The following is an 11,962-nucleotide window of genomic DNA, read 5'->3' on the forward strand; positions in this document are numbered from 1 at the left end:
TCCCGAGTAGCTGGGATTGCAGGGGCCTGCCACTATACTCGGCTAATTTTGTATTTTTAGTAGAGACAGGATTTCTCTATGTTGGTCAGGCTGGTCTCGAACTCCTGACCTCAGGTGATCTGCCTGCCTCAGTCTCCTAAAGTGCTGGGATTAAAGGCATGAGCCACCATGCCTGGCTCACTTTCAGTGTCTTAATCCTACGTGGGAAAAATAGAAGGTGAACAAGTGAACAACTACATAAATGTAAAATGGTGATATTTACTATGAAGGAGAGGAAGCAAGGTCAAATGTCAGAGAGTAGCAAAGAGGTGGAAGGCAGGGGTGGGTGTCTGTCAGAGAAACGGTGATTTGAACTGAGACCTGAATTATAAGAGAGGCTTGCAAAGATCTGACACAGGGCATTCCACACAGAAAGAAGAAGGTTTGTGCAAAGGCGCTGAGGTGGGTGGGAGCTCCGTGAGTGTGAGGAAGAGGCAGGAGGTCCATGTGGCTGGATTTTGTGGGGGGCAGAGTCAGAAGCTAGCATGGACGAGCACAACAGTTGGGCACCAGTGGTCCAGGTGAGGACTTCAGAGGTCAGCCCCTGAGAAAGCCTGGCACGTCCACACAAGACCCGGAGATTATCCCCAGGCTGGCCAGGCCCCTTCCTGTGATCCCCACACCTGGAAATCATGGGATCTGTCTTTGGTTCCTGAGATCCAAAGAACCTGTGGACTCTTCCAGTCCAAGCTCACTTTCCAGGAAACCCATTTGTGTGCCTTTCTTTTTCTCATTCTCTTTCTCTTTCTTAAAGAAAAATAAACCAGAGAAAGGCTCCCTTCCAGAAGGGGAACCTGGAAGCCTGTTGAAGTTCTTATTAAGGGTCACACTCTCAGAAGCTCCAGTGTTAGAGATGAATCATCTAGTGCCTAAGTCCAGTGTTCCAGTTTTACAGATAAAATTGTGGCCCAGAGAGCAGAGGCTTGCCACTGTAACCAGGAGATTGCTGACCATGTGTTTAAATGTTTTTAGGGATAGAGTCTCACCATGTTGCCCAGGCTGGAGTGCAGTGGCTATTCACAGGTGCACTCATAGTGTGTTATATCCCTGATCTCCTGGGCTGTTTGGCCATGTTTCAAAGTTTCCTCAAGTCACAAGTGGTGCAGCCTGAATGACTTCAGATTCTTTGACTCCAAGGCACTGCCTGTCCTTCCAAAGCCTGACTGCCTGTCCTAATCACAAGGGAAAAATGCAGAGTTCCCACCTTGACTTGTGAAAATGAGGTTATTGTGTTAAGCGATCCTCCTGCCTCAGTCTCCCAAGTAGCACGCCACCACACCTGGCTCTGGCTACAGGTTTAGTACTTTATCTTTTTCTATTGGACATTGAGTTACTGACTCAGCTCCAAACCCACCCTTTGCTACTCTGATTTATGATGCTGGGGCTGGCACTCTGCAAACCACATTTCTACCCTGTCCACTGGCTCTGAATTTAGGTTCTTGGATGGGGGTGTGAGAGAGGAAGAAAGCCTCGGGCATCTCTGCATCCTCTGTCCAAGAATGACCCCAGCAGCAATAGTGGATTCCAGAGTCCCCTTGGTTTCAGGTTGCAGGCGTTGCACACTCCTGGGATCAGCCTCCTTGCACCCCCAGTACCTACCAACTGGAGCCCCTTCTTTAGACATCTGCATTCAAGCTCCAGAGGGCCTCCCTCCTCAGAGATTCTACATTCTAATAATCCCGATCTTTTCTTCTGTTTCCTAGCCCTTGGGTTGGGAGCTGCTTTGACAGTTGCTGCTGTTGTACTCCTTAGTGCTCCCCCTTTTTTTCTATCCAGTACTTGGTTAATGATTCTTTGTATCAAGGTCTCTCTGTTAAAATAACTGGTAGAGTTTCTGTCTCCTGATAGGACCCTAACTAGACACGCTGTTTTAAAAAGCCCTATTTGCCTCCTTTTGCCTCCTCTGGACTTTATTCTTATCTTGTGAAGCAGGGTGTGTTAATGTTATCAGGGAAACTGAGGCTCAGGCAGCTTTGACCATGTTTCGAAGTTCCCTCAAGTTGCAAGTGGTAGAGCCTGAAGGACTCCAGTTTCTTTGACTCCAAGAGCACTGCCCGTCCTTCCAAAGCCTGACTGCTTGTCCTAATTCCAAGGGAAAAATGCAGAACTCCCACCTTGACTTACAAAGATGAGGCAATTGTGTGCTCTATTACAAGCATTATAAAGACTATGTTGTAAATGATATATTCCTTGGAAATGAAAGGGCAAGAACTAGAATTTGTTAGTAAGTCTTCATGATACGTTCCAAAATCTCAATAAAATAGGATTGTTCTATGAGGCTTGCAGTACTAAAAAAATTTCACTGTAAAAATGGTGTAGGTTCTTGTTTATTTTTTGTTCTTTTCTATAAGACATTTTATTGGTTATATATTTTAGGGGCAAGTAATTTAGTTGTATATTTTTCTATATGTCTTGTGTTTTTTCTTTTGAGATGGAGTCTTGCCCTTTTGCTCAGGCTGGAGTGCAGTGGCGCGATCTCGGCTCACTGCTTCCCAGGTTCATGCCATTCTCCTGCCTCAGCTTCCCGAGTAGCTGGGACTACAGGCGCCCACCACCACGCCTGGCTAATTTTTTGTTTTTTAGTAGAGACAGAGTTTCACCGAGTTAGCCGCGATGGTCTCAATCTCCTGACCTCGTGATCCACCCACCTCAACCTCCCAAAGTGCTGGGATTACAGGCATGAGCCACCATGCCCAGCCATGTCTTGTATTTTGAAGTGCATAAAGAATATGTGTGTTCATCTGTAGTATCAAGGAATAGCGTCTCTCCTTACTTGAATATTCTGTTGGAGGGACTGTAATCGTTATATTGGCTAATCATTTGAAAATAATTAGAATAATGTGGCAAATGTAGTATTTACAGTGTGCCATGCACTGTTCTAAGTGTTTTACATGTATTAAATTAACTTATGTAATTTCCACAAAAACCCTGACAGTGGATAGTATTATAATATTTTTTTCATTGATACCATTAAGGCACAGGGAGAATAAGGAACTTGTCCGGAGTCACACAGCTGATAAGTGTGAGAGCTGGGAATTGAACCCATGATATCTGGCTCAAGAGCTCTTGCTCCTGTGCAGTATACTGACTCTGTTTCTAAGATCACTCCTTTTTTGAGTCTGCAGTTGTCATAGTCAGGTTATTTATGAGTGCTGGAATATAAGAAACAGAACAGAGACACCAAGTCTGTAGAGCATATAAACATGATGGTGCAGTGCTATTTTAACAAAGGGATGCGCCCACCCCCAGCGCTTAGAGAGTATGATGGATTGATTGTATTAATAGCCCCGATTATTCATGCCTCTTTTTATTCTACTTTTTGGTAATGCTGTCCCATGCTGACTCTGGGATTAACAGTGTCAACTGCTGTATTAGATGTCTATGTTGTGTAACACATTACTACGATCTTACCAGCCTAAAACAATGTATCTTTCTTATTTCCCACAGTTTCTGTGGGTCAGGAATCTGAGCAGGGTTAAAGGGGCCCTTTATTTAGGGTCTCACGAGGCTGCAATCAAGGAATCAGCTGTGCTGCCTTCCTTTCTGCAGCTCAGGTTCCTCTTCCAAGGTCACATCATTTGTTGACAGAAGTTAGTTCCTTGCAGTCATAGCACTAAGGTCCTCATTTTCTTGTTGGCTGGTAGCTGGGGACAACTCTCAGCTCTTAGATGTCACTGGCTGTTCCTTGCCACACAGCCCTCTTACACTGTGACAGCTCACTTATTCAAGGTCAGCAGAAGAATCTCTTATTTACGTTCGCTATGATGGAGTCTTACAGAACATAATGAGATCATGACAATGACTATTCCAACACCTATATACCATATGAGGGGACTTCCAAAAGTTCACAGAAAAATGGAATTAAAAGATACAAATTTAAAAATATAAACTTTATTTGCCAACACAAGTTCCATCAAGTTCAAGACACCTTTGTAAGTGATTATAAAAGTCATGGCTGGGCGTGGTGGCTCACACCTGTTATCTCAGCACTTTGGGAGGCCCAGGTGGGGCAGATCACAAGATCAGGAGATAGAGACCATCCCGGCTAACACGGTGAAACCCCATCTCTACTAAAAATGCAAAAAATTAGCCGGGTGTGGTGGTGGGTGCCTGTAGTCCCAGTTACTCAGGAGGCTGAGACAGGAGAATGGCGTGAACCTGGGAGGCAGAGGTTACAGTGAGCCGAGATCACACCACTGCACTCCAGCCTGGGTGACAGAGCAAGTCTCCGTCTCAAAAAAAAAAGAGTCATTTAGTTCATCCCTAAAGAACTGAGGGTCCTGGGAATTTAACCATGTCAATGCAGTCTTTTAACATTATTAACTGAAGAAAAATGGATGCCATTTAAGGATTTTTTTAAAGATTAGGATACAAAAAAGAAGTCAGAAGAAGTCAGATCACGAATGTAAGGTGAATGCCTAGTGATTTCCCTTCAAAACTCTTGCAAAATTTTCCTTGGTTGATGAGAAGAATGAGAAGCAGCGCTGTTGAAAGACTCTCTGGTGAAGCATTCCCAGGCATTTTTCTGCTAAAGCTTTGGCTAACTTTCTCAAAACACTCTCAAAATAAGCACATGTTATTGCTCCTTGGTCCTCCAGAAAGTCAAGCAAAATTCCTTGAGCATCCCCCAGAACTGTTGCCATGACCCTTGGTCTTGACCCCTCCACTTTTGCTTTGACTGTAAACTTTCATCTCTTGGTAGCCATGGCTTTGATTGTATTTTGTCTTCAGGATTGTACTGGTAAAGCCATGTTTCATTTCCTGTTAAGATTCTTTAAATAAATGCTTTAGGGTCTTTTTTTTTTTTTTTTTTTTTTTTCCTGAAACAGGATCTTGCTGTGTCACCCAGACTGAAGTGCAGTGGTATGATCTTGGCTCACTGCAGCCACAACCTCTGAGGCTCAAACCATACTCGCACTTCAGCCTCCTGAGTAGCTGTACTACAGTTATGCACCACCACATCTGGCTAATTTTGTTTACTTTTTGTAGAGACAAGGTCTTACTATGTTATCTAGGCTTGTCTCAAACTCCTGGTCTCAAGTGATCTGGTGTCTCAGCCTCCCAGAGTGCTGGGATTACAGGCGTGAGCCACTTTATCCAGCCAGCTTTAGCATCTTGATCCCAGATGTTTAAAATTTCCATTGAAAGTTTTCCTCTTGTCTGCAGTTGATCTGAGTGCAACAGTTTTAGCACCTATTGAATGGAAAGTTTGTTCAACTTTAATTTTTCAGTCAAAATTGTGTAAGCCAAACCAACTGAGATATCTATGGTGTTGGCCATTGTTTCTAGTGTTAATTGTTGGTTCTCTTCAATTAGGATATGAACAAGATTAATTTATTCCTCACGAATTGATGTGGATGGTCTCCCACTGTGGTCTTTCATTTTCAACATCATCTCGTCCCTTCTTAAAACAAGTTATCCATTTGTAATTTGCTGATTTCTTAGGGGCATTGCCCCCATAACTTTTCATAAAACATCAGTGATTTCACCATTCTTTCATCCAAGCTTCACTGTAAATTTGGTGTTTGTTCCTGCTTCATTTTTAGCAGAATTCATGTTGCTCTGATAGGGGCTCTTTTCAAACTGATGTTTTATCCTTCTTAGGGCCTCAAATTAAATCCTGTTCACATGTTATAACAAGGTAGTATGGTTTCATTTTGGTGCAAAAATTTTGAAATCCACACATAGTTTTCTTAAATATGCCATGTGCATAAACTTTTTGAAGGGCCCCTTGTATTCTATTGGCCAGAAGCAAGACCTAGGTTCCACCTGTATCCATGGGTAGGGGATTATACATGGGTGTGACTCATTGGGGGCTCATCTTAGAATTCTTCTTACCACTCTTGTTTTAGCCAGTGGGAAGTGGCAAACTTAACATTAGCAGAAATGTGCTTGCAGGTTTCTGCTGGGCCCCTAACATTGCCCTGAGGCCATGCCTGGGCTAATCTACTGTGAGAGAAAGTGAGAGACATGTAAAGGAGAGCTGAGCCATTCCAGCTGAAACTTAGACCAGCTTAGAGCCAGTCAAACTCCAAAGGTGAGAAAGAGTCTGACCAAAATCAGAGCTGCCTGTCCAACCTGCAGCTGACTGTAGATGTATGAGAAAGCCCAGTCAAGACTAGAATCATCAGCTACCTCATAAGTTTGTGAACAGTAATAGGTGGTTGTTGTTTTCAAGCTGCTGAGTTTAGGTGATTTTTATGCAGCACTGTGCTGTCAACAGATAACGGATACAGTGTTACCATTCATTGCATACCCATTTCTTGCCGGGTATCATATTAGTTTTTCCATGCTTACTTTCTCATTTAATCCTCAAAGGAGCCCTGAATGAGGGTATGTGTCTAATCAGTATTTTCATTGTAGACATTGGTGAGGACGTCAATATTATGATTGCTAATGGCCAAAAAGCTCCTGAAAAGATGCTCGACATCACTAATCATTAGGGAAATATAAATCAAAGCTACAATGAGATACCACTTTGCAATCATTAGAATGGCTACCATTAAAAAAAAAATAAAACAGAAAATAACAAATGTTGGAGAGGATGTGGAGAAATTGGAACCCTTGGGCACTGTTGGTGAGACTGTAAAATGGTGCAACTGCTGTGGAAAACAATATGGAGGTTACTAAAAAAATTAGAAATAGAATTACTGTATGATCAAGGAATTCCACTTCTGGATATATACCCTAAATAATTGAAAGCACGATCTCAAAAAAAGTCTGTGCATGAATGTTCACAGCAGCATTATTTACAACAGCTAAAAGGTGGAAGCAACCCAAGTGTCCATCAGCAGGTGAGCAAATAACCAAAATGTGACATCCACATGTAATGGAATATTATTCAGCCTTAAAAAGGAAGACAGTTCTGACACATGCTGCAATGTGAATGAATCTTGAGGACATTATACTAAGTAAAATAAGCCAGCAACAAAAATACATGTACTGTATGATTCCACTCTATGAGGTATCTAGTGTAGTGAAATTCATAGAAACAGAAAGTAGCATGGTGGTTGCCAGGGGCTGGAGGGGAGAGGAGTAGGGAGTTATTGTTTAATGGGTACAGTTTCAGTTTTGTAAGATGAAAAAAGTTCTGGAAAAGGATGGTGGTGATTGCACAACCATGTGAATTTATTTACTGTACATTTAAAAATGGCTAAGATGGTAAATTTTATGTTATATGTATTTTAACCACGATTTTAAAAAGCAGATTATGGCTGGGCACAGTGGCTCACATCTGTAATGCTAGTACTTTGGGATGCCAAGGAAGGTGGATTGCCTGAGCTCAGGAGTTTGAGGCCAGTCTGGGCAACATGGTGAAACCCCATCTCTACTAAAAATACAAAAATTAGCCAACATCATGGTGTGCACCTTTAGTCCCAGCTACTTGGGAGGCTGAGGCATGAGAATTGATTGAGCCCAGGAGGCAGAGGTTGCAATGAGCCAAGATTGCACCAGTGCACTCTAGCCTGGGTGACAGAGTGAGACTCTGTCTCCAAAAAAAAAAAATTAATTAAAATAAATGAATGAATAAATAAACAAATGCAGACTATGATTACTGTCTCTTCTACTTGTAGTGCAAATCCTCCTGTAAAAAGCCTACTTTTTTTTTTTTTTTTTTTTTTTTTTTTTGAGACAGAGTCTTGTTTTGTTGCCTAGGCTGTAGTGCAGTGTGGCACAATCTCGGCTCACTGCGACCTCCACCTGCCGGGTTCAAGTGATTCTCCTGCCTCAGCCTCCTGAGTAGCTGGGATTACAGGCAAATGCCACCAGCCCTGGCTGATTTTTGTGTTTTTAGTAGAGACGGGGTTTCACCATGTTGGCTAGGCTGGTCTTGAACTCCCAACCTCAGGTGATTCACCCATCTAGGCCTCCCAAAGTGCTGGGAATACAGGTGTGAACCACCGCACCTGGCCTTATTGTTCTTCAGACTACTTTCTCCAAGTAGCCCTCCTTGCTGACGTGTCTCTCTTTTTTTTAAATATTCTAGTTTATCTTTTGTTAGTAAGACCCTATATTTAAGGGTAAGTGATGCATGGGGTTTGCAAAGTCTGTAAGTTCAGAGCCTCTGATGTTGGACTCCCTGGGTTCAAATTTGGACTCTACCCTTGACCAGCTATGTGGTCTTGGAAAATTTATTTGATCTCTGTAAGCAAGGTTTTTCTCATATGCAAAGTCAAGATAACAGCACAACCTCATAGCATTGTTGTGAAGATTGAGTGATGAGAGACATGTAAAATGCTAGGCACAGCGTCCGGCAAGAAGTAAGCACTCAGTAAATGTCAGCTGTTGTTGGTACCTGATAAAAGATAATACCTGCCTAGTGATCCTAAAAAAACACAATAGATACTCATCGTTATGTACAACGTAAAGAACATAATTAAGAACTTGGCAACTGAAAAAATATAGCATATGGTTTCATACCTATTGTATGATCCTAAGAACAAACCATTTGTCCTTATCCATTTAGTTCGTATTCAAAATTAAGGGAAAATTGCCTACAATTGAAATCTGGGCATTATAAAAATGGGTCACAGTACAAAGCCTTCCACAGTCAAATGACTCAATTAGTGTTGAAATGGCCACGTCGCGGCGTTAGTGGCTCTTCCCTGCTCACCCTCGCTTACAGTTGTCTCTCCCCTCTTGAAGATTGTGGTATGGTGTGTCCTGTATGATCAGTGTCGTGCAGTCCTATGTGGCTCAAAGCAGGGTGAGCTTTTTGAGGGATGGGGCCACGTCTGATTCACCCCCGATATATCACTGTGCTTGACACAAAGAAGTCTCCCATGAGTATGCACGGGATTGAATCAATGATTTTGTGGGGAGTTGGGGTCATAGTTAGAAGTTTCCTAAGAATCGGGAAACATACATCTACACATGGAGAGTTGAACTTTAAATTCCACACTTAATGGATCAGAAAGGAGTGGTGCAAAATGTAGCGGTTTTAGCATGAAGACACTCAGGCCACCTGTCTTGATTGGCCAGGGCAGCTATAACACATCATCATAGACTGGCTGGCTTAAACAACAGAGAATATTTCTCACAGTTTCAGAGCCTAGGAAGTTCTAGATCAGAGTGTCAGTGTGATTGAGTTCTGTTGGGGGCTCTTTTTGTGGTTTTTTGACGGCTGTCGTCTTGCTGTGTCCTCACATGGTGGACAGCACAGAGAGAGGAAGTAAACTCCTATCTCTTCCTATGAGGGCACTAATTCCATCCTGGGGCTCCACCATCATGACCTAATTACCACCCAAAGACCCCATCTCTAAATACCACCACACTGAGAATTATAGTTTCAAAATATCAATTTTTGGCAGGGGGCAGGGGACACATTTAGTACACAGCCACTTAACACTTAGGTTTAACCTTTAAAGAGAAAGTGGGGATCACACCATTGCACTCCAGCCTGGGCAACAGCGCAAGACTCCATCTCAAAAAAAAAAAAAAAGAGAGGAAGTGGGACCATGAGAAGCTGGCACTGGCTGGTGGTTGTCAGTGGTGGTTTGTCGGACTTGGAGGGATGGCAAAGAGAGTCACAGATGATAAATATCACCAGGACCCTATCCAGCTTTCATCAGGGTGGGAGTCATACTGGTTTCTGGGTCCATTGGTCAAGTTATGCCCATGGTGGAGGTAGATACCATTGACTGTGTAAGCCTGACACCACCTGGGCTCCAGTTGCATGCTCACCAAGCCTGTGGGTAAGCCTGCCTACGGGGAAATCATGGAGTGGTGAAATGGACTCAAGTATTCTTGTTCTCATGTGTGGTAGGTGGAACCAAAGATGTCCACATCTTCATCCCCGGGAACTGTGACTATGCTGTGTTACACGGCAAAGGCAAATTAAGGTTGCAAATGGGATTATAGTTTCTAATCAGCTGACTTTAAATTAGGGAGGTTATTCTAGATTATCTGGGTGAGCTCAAGGTAATCACAGGGGTCCTTAAAAGTGGAAGAGGAAGGCAGAAGAAGAGTGAGGTTGGAAGGATGTAAGCTGAGAAGGATTCAGCCCACTGTTACTGGCTTTGAAGATGGAGGGAGGGGCCATGAACCAGGCAATGCAGGAGGCCTCTAGAAGCTGGAGGAGAAAGAATAGGGATCCTGCCTTAGAGCCCCCAGAAGTAATTTTCCTGCCAACAGTGAGACCCATGCCAGACTTCTGATCTGCTGAACTGTAAGATCATACACTGGTGGTGTTGTAAGCCACTAAATTTGTGGTTTTGTTACAGCAGCTGTTGGAAACTAATACACCAGAGCAGTGATTTCTCAGTGTAAATGAGTAAATTAACATTTTTATTTGTTTCAGCTTCAAGGTATGTGGTTTAAACTCTCCACGGGATGATACAATCTGATTTCTGACTCTGCAAAGCTGACCAGACTTAGCCCCTTGCAATGAACTGAATGCTTGTGTCCCCCCAAAATTCAAATGTTGAAATCCTGACTTCAAATGTGATATTATTAGGAGGTGGGGCCTCTGGGAGGTGCTTAGGTCATGAGGATGAAGCCCTCATGTATGGGATTATTACCCTTGAAAAAAGGACCCCAGAGAGAACTCTCATTTTTTTTTTTCCATGTGAGAATACAGGGAGAAGATGGCCATCTATCAACCAGGAAGCCCCCACTAGACACCAAGTCTGCCAGCACCTCGAACTTGGATTCCTCAGTCTTCACAACTGTGTGAGGTAAATGTTTGTTGTTTAAGCCACTCAGTCTATGGCATTTTTGATATAGCATCCTGACTAGACTAACATATGCTTGGCAGGACTCTCCACTAAGAGATCATAAGAATCGTCATCATATATTGGGAGCTTCTATGTGTTGAGTGCTTTACCAGTGTGTTGCCTAGAGTTATCTCTATCACCCTATGAATTATATATGGTTATTCTCGTTTTATAAATGTGATAACTGTGGTTCAAGTTGAGCCACGCAACCTCAGATGATGTGATGTCAATATAAACCCTGGTCTGAGTTCCCCACTCATGTTCTTTCGAACCCCCCTAGCTGCCTCACCACCATGCTGTCTCTGAGAAGACTCCATCTCTCGGAGAACAATCTGCCTTGTTCATGGCATGATGCATGAAGAAAAGCAGCTGGGCAGGAGAGGGACAGAAAAATCTCCCATCTTCCTGCATAGCTGAGGCTTTCCCCACTCCTAGGGAGAAGGCACTGGAGTGAATCCCATGAACATTCTCAACTGTTTCCAAAATGTTGCCAATATACTTCTGTGTATTGATATTTTGAAATCCCTAATGTGGTGGTATGTTGTATTTTAGCTGTTTTGCAAATTGTATATGTTTCATTCTAGCTTGGTTTCTGTCATTCTCCATGATTTCTTTATTTTCTTAAATATTTCTGAATAAAAGGGCCTCCTTAGTTAACCTAAGACAGGTGTATTTAACCTGAACCAGGTATGGTTAACCTGAATGAAGAGAAGGCAGCTGGCAAATGGTCAGAGAAAACTGATAAGGAAACAAACATCCGGTATGGTAGAGGTTCTTCTTTATCATACACACAACTCTTGATGAAATGAGAATACATAAAATCAGCACCAGCAAACCTGCTTGGTTTCACCTGCTGCCTCCAAGATTGTGATTGATCTGCAGAGCAGAGTTGAGAGCGGATATCATTTGTTTATGGTCTGTTCCAGTAGAATCATATGACATGTAATATCTGACTATGACTGCCCAAATCTTCCCGACTCAGTTTGCCAAAGAGGGAACTAGGTCTTCAGGGTTGGAGTGACTTACCTAAGGTCATTCTATGGCAAGGTGGCAGGGCTAGAATTTAAACCCAGACTCTAGGTTCCAAGTGCACACCCTTTCTACTGTACTATCACAGCCTCTTGTTTCCCTTCAGTACTTAGTTCTTTGAATATATTAAGAGTCAGCTTTGTAAGTGCTTCCTGAATGAAGCTGAGGTTGTGCACATG

The 11,962-nt window shown here is 42.9% G+C and overlaps 1 long non-coding RNA gene across 1 annotated transcript in view; it reads left to right on the forward strand.

The window, feature by feature from the left end:
• The window catches only part of LOC103891400 (uncharacterized), a 31,916-nt gene extending 20,580 nt beyond the window's left edge, over nt 1-11,336 (forward strand). Inside the window, exons 2-3 of the long non-coding RNA XR_655644.4 lie at nt 10,619-10,715; nt 11,035-11,336. This is a non-coding gene — a long non-coding RNA (uncharacterized LOC103891400). The remainder of the gene's footprint in view (nt 1-10,618; nt 10,716-11,034) is intronic.
• The last annotated feature ends 626 nt before the right edge of the window (nt 11,337-11,962 follow it).

Source organism: Pongo abelii, chromosome 7, assembly GCF_028885655.2.
Source record: "Pongo abelii isolate AG06213 chromosome 7, NHGRI_mPonAbe1-v2.0_pri, whole genome shotgun sequence".
In the NCBI taxonomy this organism is placed as follows: domain Eukaryota; kingdom Metazoa; phylum Chordata; class Mammalia; order Primates; family Hominidae; genus Pongo; species Pongo abelii.